Source organism: Delphinapterus leucas, chromosome 9 (genome assembly GCF_059928025.1).
Source record: "Delphinapterus leucas isolate spDelLeu-1000000601 "Yukka" chromosome 9, BTC_Dleu_Yukka2, whole genome shotgun sequence".
NCBI lineage: Eukaryota > Metazoa > Chordata > Mammalia > Artiodactyla > Monodontidae > Delphinapterus > Delphinapterus leucas.
This window is the reverse complement of record NC_143137.1, coordinates 19,093,506-19,106,307: the sequence shown is the minus strand read 5'-3', so window position 1 is coordinate 19,106,307 and position 12,802 is coordinate 19,093,506. Positions and strand designations below refer to the sequence as shown.

The 12,802-nt window shown below is 40.6% G+C and overlaps 1 protein-coding gene across 2 annotated transcripts in view; it reads left to right on the top strand.

Annotated features, from left to right (window-relative positions):
* The window catches only part of EXOC4 (exocyst complex component 4), an 823,589-nt gene that overhangs the window by 508,986 nt on the left and 301,801 nt on the right, over window positions 1-12,802 (top strand). The gene's annotated exons all lie outside the window — the stretch shown is intronic.

Here is a 12,802-nt window from a genome sequence, read left to right as displayed (position 1 = left end):
TCTTCTTCTGGGACCCCTATAATTTGAATGTTGGTGCATTTAATATTGTCCCAGAGGTCTCTGGGACTGTCCTCAATTCTTTTCATTCTTTTTTCCTTATTCTGCTCTGTGGTAGTTATTTCCACTATTTTACCTTCCAGGTCACTTATCCATTCTTCTGCCTCAGTTATTCTGCTATTGATTCCTTCTAGAGAATTTTTAATTTCATTTATTGTGTTATTCATCATTGTTTGTTTGCTCTTTAGTTTGGCTAGGTCCTTGTTAAACGTTTCTTGTATTTTCTCCATTCTGTTTCCAAGATTTTGGATCATCTTTACTATCATTACTCTGAATTCTGTTTCAGGTAGACTGCCTATTTCCTCTTCATTTGTTTGGTCTGGTGAGTTTTTACCTTGCTCCTTCATCTGCTGTGTGTTTCTCTGTCTTCTCATTTTGCTTAAATTACTGTGTTTGGGGTCTTCTTTTCACAGGCTGCAGGTTCGTAATTCCTGTTGTTTTTGGTTCCCCCCAGTGGCTAGGGGTTCAGTGGGCTGTGTAGGCTTCCTGGTGGAGGGGACTGGTGCCTGTGTTCTGGAGGATGAGACTGAATCTTGTTTTTCTGGTGGGCAGGTCTGCGTCCAGTGGTGTGTTTTAGTCTGTCTGTGACCTTATTATGATTTTCGGCAGCCTCTCTGTTGATGGGTGGGGTTGTGTTCCTGTCTTGCTAGTTGTTTGGCATGGGGTGTCCAGCACTGTAGCTTGCTGTTCATTGAGTGCAGCTGGGTCTTAGCGTTGAGATGGAGATCTCTGGGAGAGCTTTCGCCGTTTGATATTACATGGAGCCAGGAGGTCTCTGGTGGACCAATGTCCTGAACTCACCTCTCCCATCTCAGAGCCCCAGGCCTGATACTCGGTCAGAGCACTGAGACCTTCTCAGCCACACGGGTCCAACCTCTGGAACTCCATACCCCAGAGGCCCTCCTTTGGATCTATTTTAGCTTTTTGAATTTTTTAAAATTTTTTTTTAGGTTTTTTATCAATCTAGAAAAATCCTAGGTAGTTAATTTTCCACTGTTTTTTTTTTTAATCTTTGCAAGACCTATTTTTTATTTAGCCATGATATCTGGTGTGCATTAGGATTCTGAGATCACTTGCCCTAACCCGCCAGCTGCCCAGGAGTCTGCAACCATATTTGGGAGTCTGGATTAAAGGCTCACCCTGGCTGGCCTCCTTTTGCAGAGATAAGCAAAGGCCGAGGCAGTGAGCACCAATGCAGGATTTTGTTTTAAACATACTACAGCTCTTTTTAAATTAGGATTACTGCCAGTTCCAAGTTATATAGAGAGCTTCAGTTATTTTGTTAGTTAAGTATTACCTTAAAACCTTATTGTAGATGAAGAAATATTATTCCAGTTTTTTACGCAAAAAATGGTAGCCTGACTAAGTAAGTCACAGATTCCTTCATTCGTTTACTCATCATAAATTTTCCCAAGGCTAGAGTTGCTACCTAGTATCTTTTTTACCCACTAAGCCACAGCACATCTCTGCCAGAGGCTCAATTACATGCGCATGTGCCAGTGAGAGGAAGTACTTTTTTCTGTGCCAGATATTTTGCTTTCCAGTAAAACTTGGCCTTGGCATTCAGTGTTGAGGTCCGGAAGGTTCTCTGGTTGCTCTAAAATTCCGTGTTCATTTTTGAAGAGGAAACTTCAGCGAAATCGGATTGTAACAGTAGACAAAGGCTCATACAGAGAGAATTCAAACAGAATGGTGAAATCTTTTCATCTGTTGCTTAAAAATTTCAGTCACAGAGATGCATCTCATCTTTCCCATAATTCCTCATTCAACTGCCAGGCTGATGGCAATAAATTCTACCACGGTTCTTATAAGTCAGGACACAATTTTCTGTTTTCTAAAGAGGGTCTCACTGAAGCATTTTGGAGAAAGACAAAACAAAGGAGAATAAGGGAAGGAGAGGAGAAAGTAGGTTGAGGAGAGAGAGTCAGAGGTTCAGAAGACGGACATTATCCCAGTACAACTACATCTGGGAAGGGTTAGGACTCATATATCAAGACAAAAGATATGTTGTTTCAAGAAGCACTTAGAATAGCACCTGCATCTCCAAATCTGTGGTAAAAGTAATATAAATTGAATGCGTGTAGTGAATTCTCCAGTAGCATTTTGTTGCTCTGAAGATCTGAGACTTCTCTCCTCTGAGCCCTTAAGTTAGATTGACTCCAAATTGCTACTGATGCTGTTTTCTAAACTACTAGTATTGCTGTACATTAAGACCTGTTCTTTTTTTTTTTTTTTTTTTTTGCGGTACGTGGGCCTCTCACTGTTGTGGCCTCTCCTATTGCGGAGCACAAACTCCGGACGTGCAGGCTCAGCAGCCATGGCTCACGGGCCTAGCCGCTCCGTGGCATGTGGGGTCTTCCCAGACCAGGGCACGAACCCGTGTCCCCTGCATTGGCAGGCGGACTCTCAACCACTGAGCCACCAGGGCAGCCCAAGACCTATTCTTTTAAAATTATTGTATAATATTGGAATTCATTGCGGTGAACACACCTAGAAGCAGTTACTACTGAAAGTAACTTAGGCCAGAATATCAAGACAGCTGTATACTTAGTAGAAAGAATAAATGCTAAGTGCTATATTGCTCTTGTTTCTTAAATTAATTTATTTACTTTTGGCTGTGTTGGGTCTTCTTTGCTGTGCATGGGCTTTCTCTAGTTGTGGCGAGTGGGGGCTACTCTTCGTTGCGGTGTGCGGGCTTCTCATTGCCGTGGCTTCTCTTGTTGCGGAGCACTGGCTCTAGGTGCGCGGACTTCAGTAGTTGTGGCACACAGGCTCAGTAGTTGTGGCACACGGGCTCAGTAGTTGTGGCTCGCGGACTCTAGAGCTCAGGCTCAGTAGTTTTGGCGCACAGGCTTAGTTGCTCTGCAGCATGTGAGATCTACTCAGACCAGGGCTCAAACCCATGTACCCTGCATTGACATGCGGATTCTTAACCACTGACCCACCAGGGAAATCCCTATGTTGTTCTTAATGGCATTGGTGGTGGTGATTTATATTGCTGTTATTATTTCGTTTTTCTTATATGAAATAAATTTGGCATGTTTAACTTGTAATAATAACTCTAAGAGGATCAGTAGTAACATGATTTATTTAAAATCACACAGGAAATTGGTATGCTCTGAGGGTCAGATGAAATAATTTGTGAATTGGTTTTGAAATTCACATACATTGAAATGTATGTTGGCAAAATGATGATGTATCTTTCTAGACCCTTATGTATTGAGTTACTCTGTTCAAAAGTAAAGATGATTTGAGCTGTCTTACCCTTCACAGGATCAGACAGAGCAAGCAGCCTAACTTAGCCTCTTCATTACTCCCCTTCCCCCCAGCTCAACATAATTGTTCCTATTCTGAGGCAGTGTCTAAAATCTGTATAATTCAGCAAGAAAAACCGGCAACGAGGGAGAATATTAATTATTTTCTTGCCTATCAGCCATCACCACATAATTGCAACAGCTACATCCTGATTGAAAATTTAGTCTTTCAGACTTAGAATGGCTCATTAACTTTTTGCTTCCTGTTCTCATACTGAAAAAGAAGAATCTAAACAAAGAGGCTAGGAGACCAGTAGATTTTTCTCTTCCTATGGATATGTCCTTTAAACCTTCCCTTTGTGCTAGGCCAGCCCTATTTACAGATCTAGGAACTGCTGGTGTAGTATGAGCTGAAGTACTACAAAACCTGTATTTCCCCCAAATCCCTTTTTTTTTTTTTGGCCACGCCACGCAGCTTGCAGGATCTTATTTCCCCTACCAGGGATTGAACCTGTGCCCTAGGAAGTGAAAGAGCAGAGCCCTAACCACCAGACCGCCAGGCAATTCCCCCACAAATGCTTCTCGCACTGATCAGTTATTAAGGTAACATCTTTCTACCTGGCCTTAGATTTCTACCCCAGAATCAATACTCTGGATTAGATAATGAGCCTGAGGATATTTTCTTCAGAAGGGTACTTGTTAAAAATGATATACTTTTGAAGGAAGACCTCAGATCCGAGAAACTTACAATGATTCTTTTCATTAGTATACTTTACTCTATGACAAGCTTCAGGAGAGGCAATGTGAAACCTACCAATGAATGAATCCCTGTCTCAAGAGGAATCACATGAAATCCTGGATTGGGAAGTCGTTTCATCGTTCCATTGGGGGTCCCCAAGGTCACTCCTGTGTTTGAAGATTCAGTAGGACTCATGGAAGTTGGCATAGAGTCGTACCTATGGCTAAGATTTATTACAGTGATGTAGTCAGGATACACAATTGGCTGATAAGGGAAAAAGGCACAAATGGTCTTCAGGAATTCATGGACTGGCTTCCTTATGCTGTCTCTCCCCCATGAGATCACTCAGGGCACCTTCTTCTCACAGCAACAGAAATGCAGCAACATGTATGAGAGATTCAGTGCCCAAGGTCAGGGACTAGCCACCCGGTCATGTAGGCACCCTTTGTCTAGCGCCCCAAATCCCAGACTACGAGAAAGAAAGCAGGTGTTCAGCGTGAACCACATTGTTTGCACCAACAGTCTAAGTGCAGTAAACCACCTTTATCAGGGAAAGGTGAGAACGCTTCCAAAATTTAAATTTGTTTTTTGTTCTTTTTCCGGACTCCTTGCCCTAGCTTATAGACTTCAGTGCAGGCCAAAGAGGTGATGGAAAGGGGAGAGATTTCCCCAGATGGCCTACTTTACAATTTTACTCATGTCTCTGGGTCCTGATGATGGTGGCCTATATTAAAAAGCTTTATGTATAATCAGACTGAAGTACTCTAAAACTATGACTTGTTTTGAGTGTTCAGTCATACGTAATTCTAAGCTGGTCAGACTTCACAGGGTTAATATTATGTCTAAAATTCCCTAGTTCTAGCACCGAGCAGGATCCAGTGTGAACTAGTATTTTAACATCAAATCAGTGACCAATTTGTTTTCATACTAAATTGAGTCTCCTTTGATAGTACCTTGAGATTCAGTAAAAGATGAATTCTAGCCACTTGTTTAATATACTCTCTCCCTTCCCCCATTGGCCTTCATAGAGGTTGGTTGGCTTTTTCTTTGCCAGTGGATTTTAGTGCCATGAATACTAAACAGGCACGCCTCTGGAACTGAAATGAGATTGCTGGAAATTTATCTGCACTGAAGGAAAGCTACTTCCTTAAGTGAAGGCCTAATGTTGTGATTTTCTAGTCATCAGCAAAGAAGGTAGATTTTATATTACAGTTATCTGGAGATTCGAATTACATGGGCTTTTATTTCCATCCTACATCCGCCTCCATTGTCTCCTTTCCCCCAAGATTGTGGATTCTCTATGTCCTTAATTTTGAGCCATTGTTATTAGTGGTTGATGGAAATGTGTTTTATGTTTCAAGGATATTTAGACCCCAATATGTTTAAGAATCATTGGCCTAAAACACTTTTTCTAATGTGTCCATTGGACTCCAGTTTCTCAGGAAGTCTTTGGCTATTTTGATTTTGTATGCACTTCCCGGGATGGAGACCCAGAGCATCATTGGTAGACCACTGGTTTCTTCTGGAATGAATCTCATATGTAAAGCAGAAGTGCCTCTGGTACTTCATTTTGTAGAGAGTCCAGTTTTTAAATAAGACAGTGTAGGACCTGAGAGGTGGGTAGTGGATGTGTGAGGGGATTATAAACTTGTTTTGAACTTTGTCAATGAGAAGACTTCAGAAAATCAATTATTGGAGAATGTAAAATTTCCTAAAATGCAGGAGGCAGATCTCTTGGAGAGAAGTCATTTGTATTTCATACCCAGACGTCTATTAACCTTGAGAAGGAGCCTCTCACAGAAAGTGCTTTTTCCCCTCAACTGGTTTACCAAATCCTTTGAATCTCTTGTTTCGTTGAAGACCATAAAAATATTTGGAAGGCCAGTGTATTTCACAGTCACAAAGGCACTTTTAATTGCTTCCATGAAGTTGTATCCTGTCTTTCTTCTTTCCCAACAAAGTGACATGTATTAGCATTTCCCTGGTAGTTATTTGTAATTGCACTAGTGTTCACCATTCCCAAATGTTACAATTGAATCCTTGGAGAGTCTAGTCACATTTCTAAGCAGGTGTACCACATTACAGCTCAAGACTTCTGCTTGAAATCTAGAGTTCCAATTAGTCAGATATCCGGCCTGAGAAGGGCTAGCGAGGGAAAGACCTGAGAAAACACACAGCCCAAAATAGTTTGAAATTTCCCTGCTGCTTTGCCTCCAACCAAATTTGATTTGTCAGCATGTGAGAGGGCGTTAGATCTTCTAAGAAACTGCTTGGTTTCCATTCCATTCAAGTATAATTGGTTTTCAGGGACTGAATTAAATCAGGAAAGCAAAAGTTAGGTGGATGATGTAAGTGAGCAAATAACTCCATATGTAACAGAATCTTGGTCTGAGTGTTTGTTAGTTCTTTGTTCTTCGTTTCCATCAAAACCACAGTTTCATATACGGCTTTTTGTCGTGCTGGATTTTACGTATTGTCTTAAAACACAACTGCAAAATACTTACATCTGATTTTCTATTTTAACTTGTTTCAAGAGGGCTGACACTGCTCTCTTATATACTATTCCTTTTACTCGGAATGGCTACTCTGTTATATCTCCTGAATTTTCTAATTTCTTTTCTTTAAGACCAGGATCTAAAATCTTTTCTTCCAGTTAGTGTTCCTTTTCCAGGGGACTCATTTATGTCTCTACAATGCTTAGGAATTTAGCTAATTCATTTGCTTTCTCTTATTGCACTGCTACCTAAGGGAAGTTGTGTGATCAAGAGGAAGGAGCATGGGTGGTAGAAACTGAATCGTTCTGGGTCTACAGCTGGCTTTGCTGCTCACCATCTCTGAGTTTGGTCAGGTCATCTAACTTTTCAGAGCGATGGTATTCTCATAATAGAATGGGACCAATGGCACCTGTCTTTCTAGGGTGTTGTTTGTTATTTCATTTGTACATTCTTTAGTTTGTGCATTCTTTCATTCATTCATTCAGAATAGGTATTGAGCAATCACTCTGTGGTGAGCACCATGCAAATGCTAGGGATATCAACATGGACACGGTCTGTGCTCTTAGGATGCCTACAATCTAGTGAGAAAAGTGGATATGAAACAAGTAGTTACAAGCATGGCCACTGTTTAAAAACAACAAAAAAAGAGAGAGTACAGAATGCCATAGGAGTATGACAGGGTAGAAACAGTGAGAAGCTATTTTAGTTCGTTTGGGCTGCTACACAAAATACCATAGACTGAGTGGCTGAAACAACAGAAATTTATTTCTCACAGTTTTGGAGGCTGGGAGCTCCAAGATCAAGGCACTGGCAGATTCAGTGTCTGGTGAGAGCCTGCTTCCTAGTTCATAGATGACCATCTATCCTCACATGGCAGAAGGAGTAAGGGAGCTTTCTGGGGGGTCTTCTGTAAGGGCACTAATCCCACTCATGAGGGTTCTACCCTTATGACCTAATCACCTCCCAAAAGCCCCACCTCCAAATACCATCGCATTGGGGATTAGGTTTTAGCATATGAATTTTAGGAGGACACAAATATTCAGTCTATAGCAGAAGTCATCCAAGTATTTTTAATGTTTTTCACGGGGGAGAGAGACTGAGAAAAGTCATGAACAGCTTTGCTCAGCAAATAAATGTTAACTTAATGGATGTTTCCATGGAAGGTGAGCTATAAACAGGCCATGCTTTGCTGGCCTTAGGAGATTTTGCATATCTTTCGCCAGCCTCAGTTTTCCAATTTGTCTCAACCTTTGAACTCTCAAGTTGCTCTATCAGACATTACTGCACATAACTGCCTGCATCTGGCCCCATGTTTTACTAATGCTGCCCCGAACAGGTGAAGCCTGCTTCTTTGCCCTGGGATTTGGTCCCTTCTGCTTCTCTGACACCAGTCCTCTTATCCCTGTCCTGCAGAATACTTGATGTTTTTCTCTACCGTGTTGACCATCTCTTTCAAAGATCAAAGAACTTAATCTCTTTAGAATGTGCTTTGTGTGTTCTGAATCTGCTTTGTGTGTTCTGTATCTTTTCAGCTTAAACGTATGAATATAGGAAACTTTCACCTAGTGGTAATATGAACACCAAGAAGCTGAAATAACCACCAGTTCTGTAGTCTTCAGGTTACAACGGCAGTGGCAATCTCGCTGAGGCAGTCCCGGGACTTACTGCTGTATCACGAGCATACCCAAGCATATGATACTTGGTAGATACTTAACAAGATGTTTTTAAGTAAAGGATTATATTAACAAACATTCAGGGGTGAGCTTAGATTACATCTAAACAGCAAACAAAAACTCTAGAAATGAGATATGTAATAGGCACAGCAAGATGTCATTCATGCTGCAGCGATGCAATGGAAGGATTAAATGACTTCTGTCTGAGAAGGCCCAGAAAGGCTCTATGGCCATTACACCACTGTCTTGGTTCATTTAGGTTGCTGTAACAAAATACCACACTGGACAGTTTACAAACAACAGAAATTTATTTCTTATAGCTCTCAAGGCTGGAAGTCTGAGACCAGGGTGCCAGCATGTTTGGGTGAGACCTTTTCTTCCAGGTTGCAGACTTCTTGTTGTGTCCTCACATGAGGGAAGGAACTGGGAACTCTGTGGGATTTCTTTTATAAGAGCACTAGTACTGTTTTTGACCTAATCACCTCCCAAAGCCCCTACCTGCTAATACCATCACCTTTGGAGCTGGGATTTCAACATACGAATGTTGGGGGAACACAAGCATTCAGACCATAGCAACTATTTATGTTGCATCTTAAAGGATGACAAAGATTTTTCCAGGTGAGCAAGGAGAGAAGCACATTCTAGCCTGAGAATTTAACATGTGGATTGTGTAAAGTTGGATAGATGCTCACACATTGGCTGAACTACAAGTTACTCACTGAACCTGGAGAGCCGGGAGTATGCGGAGGCACGGTGAATGCGCAGCTGAAGAGGTGGGCCCAGGCTGGAACCCGACGGTTTCTTGTGTTTAGGGCTAATAATTTTAGACTTTGTGAGTTGGGGAGTATTGAAGGAGTTCAGATCAGAAGAATAATTGGATCAGATTTGAACTTAAAAAGGTGGAGGAAAGTGAAGAGGAGATGAGTTATTACAGTGTACCAGCTTGACGCTACACTTTCCACATGCACTAACTCATTTAGACCTCACATCTTCAATGCCCACAGTAATGTGTCAGTGGCGTCAAGGATATTTTGAACCAGGCGAAGCTGAAGACAGTGAGGACAGCTTATTATAATAGTTGGTAGAGAGATGATGGGGTCTTAAAATAAGATTGTTTCAGTAAGACTAGAGTGAGGAAGTCTTGGCAGCAGAATTGACAGATTTTGAACAGGCTGTTGGAGGTGAAAGAGAGGGGGGAGGCCAGGGTGCCAGTTCTGCCTTGGGCAGCTGGGGATATGCCTTTCTCTGAAACAGAGACCTTGAGAGCCGGAGCAGGTTTCTGGGGAAAGATGTTAAGTTTAGGTTTGAACTTGTGGCATTTGGTCCTGAAGAAATATCTGGAAGGATGCATTAGTTCGTTACCTTGCAGTAACTTAAATGTAAAGGAGTTAGTGGTATTTGTGTGGTGATTAAAGCCATGACAGTAGTTGAATGGACTAGGGAGTTTGTTAATTAAGAAAATTACTGGGTGACACCTTAGGGAATATCCCACTTAAAGAATGGTCAGAGGAAAGGGAGACTAAAATGAAGATACTACTACTACAAACTACTGTAATTCTTTTTTTTTTTTTTTTTAATTATTTATTTTTGGTTGCGTTGGGTCTTTGTTGCTGCGCGCGGGCTTTCTCTAGTTGCGGCGAGCGGGGGCTACTCTTCGTTGCGGTGCTCGGGCTTGTCATTGCGGTGGCTTCTCTTGTTGCGGAGCAGGGGCTCTAGGTGCAGTGGGCTCAGTAGTTGTGGCTCGTGGGCTGTAGAGCGCAGGCTTTCTTTTCTTTTTTTTTTTTGATAATGTAAGTTTTTTTAAAAAACTTATTTGAAATTTACTTAACCGCTCTGAACTTCCATTATCCCACCTGTAGAATGAAGGTATTGATCTTGATTGTCTCTGAGATTATCTCTAAGTCCTTTTACATGATAACCAGTCTGTGACTCTATGACTCTTTTAATGTAATAAACCTCTATAGCACTGGTAATTCTTTAGTTTTTTTGTGTCTTACACTCCATTAAGAATATGGTGAAAGCTTTGGATCCTCTCCATTAAAAAATGCCACTATGCGCAAACACAAAATGTTTCACGATCTAGGAACCAAGAACCTTTTGCTCTAAGCAAAGGAAAGAAAAAAAATATGGAAATGACATAGAATTCAGAAAGTATTTCATATCCAAGAAGTAGGAGAAATGATGTGGTTGATTTTTCTCTAGTATCGTGTAACCCAGAAAGCAGAAAATGGAAAGAAATCCTGAAAAGCATGTATAAAACACATTGTAAAGTTACATAAAAACATTGACCAAAATGAGTTGAAAGTATTTGGGTGTGATCTAATTATTTAATTTAGGAGAATCGCTGTTACTGTAGTAAAAAATGGTGACTCTTAGAGCTATATGTGGAAATACTGAATTCAGGCTTCTAGAATGAGAGGGAACAATGGGCAAGATCACCACTGTCTGGCTGCTTTTTTAAAATGTGTGCTGATGGACTAAATATATCCCCTAGCTTCACTGTACAGTATTAGAAAATCTATCTGTGAAGTTGGTTGTTCTAGGTTTTGTTTTCTGTATAGAGCGAGAGCATAAGCAGATACTAACATCCAGCCTTAACACAGATGAGACCACTCCTTCCTCCAGCATCATCTCCTTCTGTGTGAAGCTAGTGGATCTTCACTTTAAAATGTGATTATAGTGGGGAAGTGATGTCATGTTGAAGGTAAGCCATTGAACATAAGTTGCATTTTGTGGCTCTAGTTAAATTGCTTGGGATTTTTCTGCTGAGCTAAAGAAGATAGGGGAAGAAAGCAATTTTAGAAAGCAATATGAAGCATCTCATTTTTTAAAGATGTAGACTCTGTTCACTTTGTGATTCAGATGTTTAAAGGAGTGTCATGAGGATGCTTCAGCTTTGGGAATGCCCAGGTTGAGATGGGAAAGAAGACTGTCAACAGACAGCTTTTTTCCTGAGAGATTTTGGAGTCAAAACTACTTGATGGATTCTTCTAAGGGAGGCTTTTTTTTTGCCATGTAATTCCATTGTGTGATTTTAAAAAAGAACAATAATCCTGTAATGAGATGTCTTGTGTAATGTGTGGAAAAGTCTTTTATATGAACATTCTTGGAATACTGCAGATCTGGTAAAGACCAGGTACTCATGGATCTGGATTCTAGCTAAATATTTGTTCAGTGACCTCAGAGCAATTTGCTTTTGAATGCCTCTTCCTAAGTCCTCAGTACCACCTATAGCACATCCTATTGGTTCTGTCTCTCTGGAGAACTCCGGTTACTACAGTACTATTTTTATTCTCATTTTGAGGAGACTGAGTCTTAAGTATTTCAAATAACTTGCCTGGCACAGCAAGGTACGTGATGAAGCAGGGATCAGAGGTCGGGCTGTCTGGCTCCAGAGCCTGCTCTGCTACCCAGAGAGGTTAAGGAACGATTACTTTTCAGGTTGCTTTTATTTTCTGTTCAGTCAGGCGAATTCTGAATTACTGAGCTATTTAGGAAATATCTTTAATGGTACCACTTATGACTGTGACCCAGGCAGAACGTCATGACGTTAGTATAAAATGATTAAATCAATGCATAATTTATCCATTAAGTGGAGTGGATATTTATTGAAGGCCCCGTGTCGGGCGCTAGGGGTACAAAGATGAAGAGGCCAGGATTCTGTACCTGTGGGTGTGTCCCACTCTGCAGGAGAGGCAGACGTGTAAACCAACAGGCACACTTAGGCTGAGGGAGCTTCTGTAGTGAAACATGTTACAAAGGCAGTGGGAGCATTGGGGACGAACACATGTTCTTTCCTTTTTGCCCCATGTTATGTATGTATATACATTTTTAATAAATAAAGCAGAACATGGTATAAAGTTCTAATGGTATACAATGTTATATAGTTATACACTGAAAAGTGTGGTGTGTGTTTGTGTGTGTGTGTGTATAATGTAGCATTAATTTTTCTTCCCAGATACCCAAAGGATTCTTCATTAATCTTTGAAATTTGGTAATTTAACTACTATATATAGTATTTTTTTTCTGGGATACATTGTGCCTTTTCAACCTTCAGATTATAGAGCAGAAAGATCATGTTGTTCATTAGGGAAAATCAAGACTTAAAGTGCATTGGCAGTTTCAGGTACTTAAGGAATAAATGTTAAAGTTTGGAGGTATTTCTGGAGGGTGAGGAAAAATAAGGAAAAGAGCCAGAAGCATACTCATAGCGTGGGCAGTTTTAAATATGATGAAATAACGTGCCTGAAATTATGCCATTAAAATCTTCTAGGTGAGGGCACTTTTCCCCAAGTTGTGTTCTGGAGAATTATCTTGTTTTGCAAGATGTTGAAAGATGTTCTGGGCAAGTAAAGAGTTCCATAAGCCAATAAGAATAAGATTGGAAAATACTGTTATTAATCCCATTCTAGGTAGTTCATTACTTCTTAGAACAATAAAGATTCTAAAAAGTCCCATAGTAAGAAAAAAAATCCATTTAGTTTTGTTACACCGGCACTTCCCAAATGTGTATGACCACAGAACTTTTTTTTCATAGAATATTGGATTAAGATATTATTTCTCTAAGCAATCTTCTAATGGCTC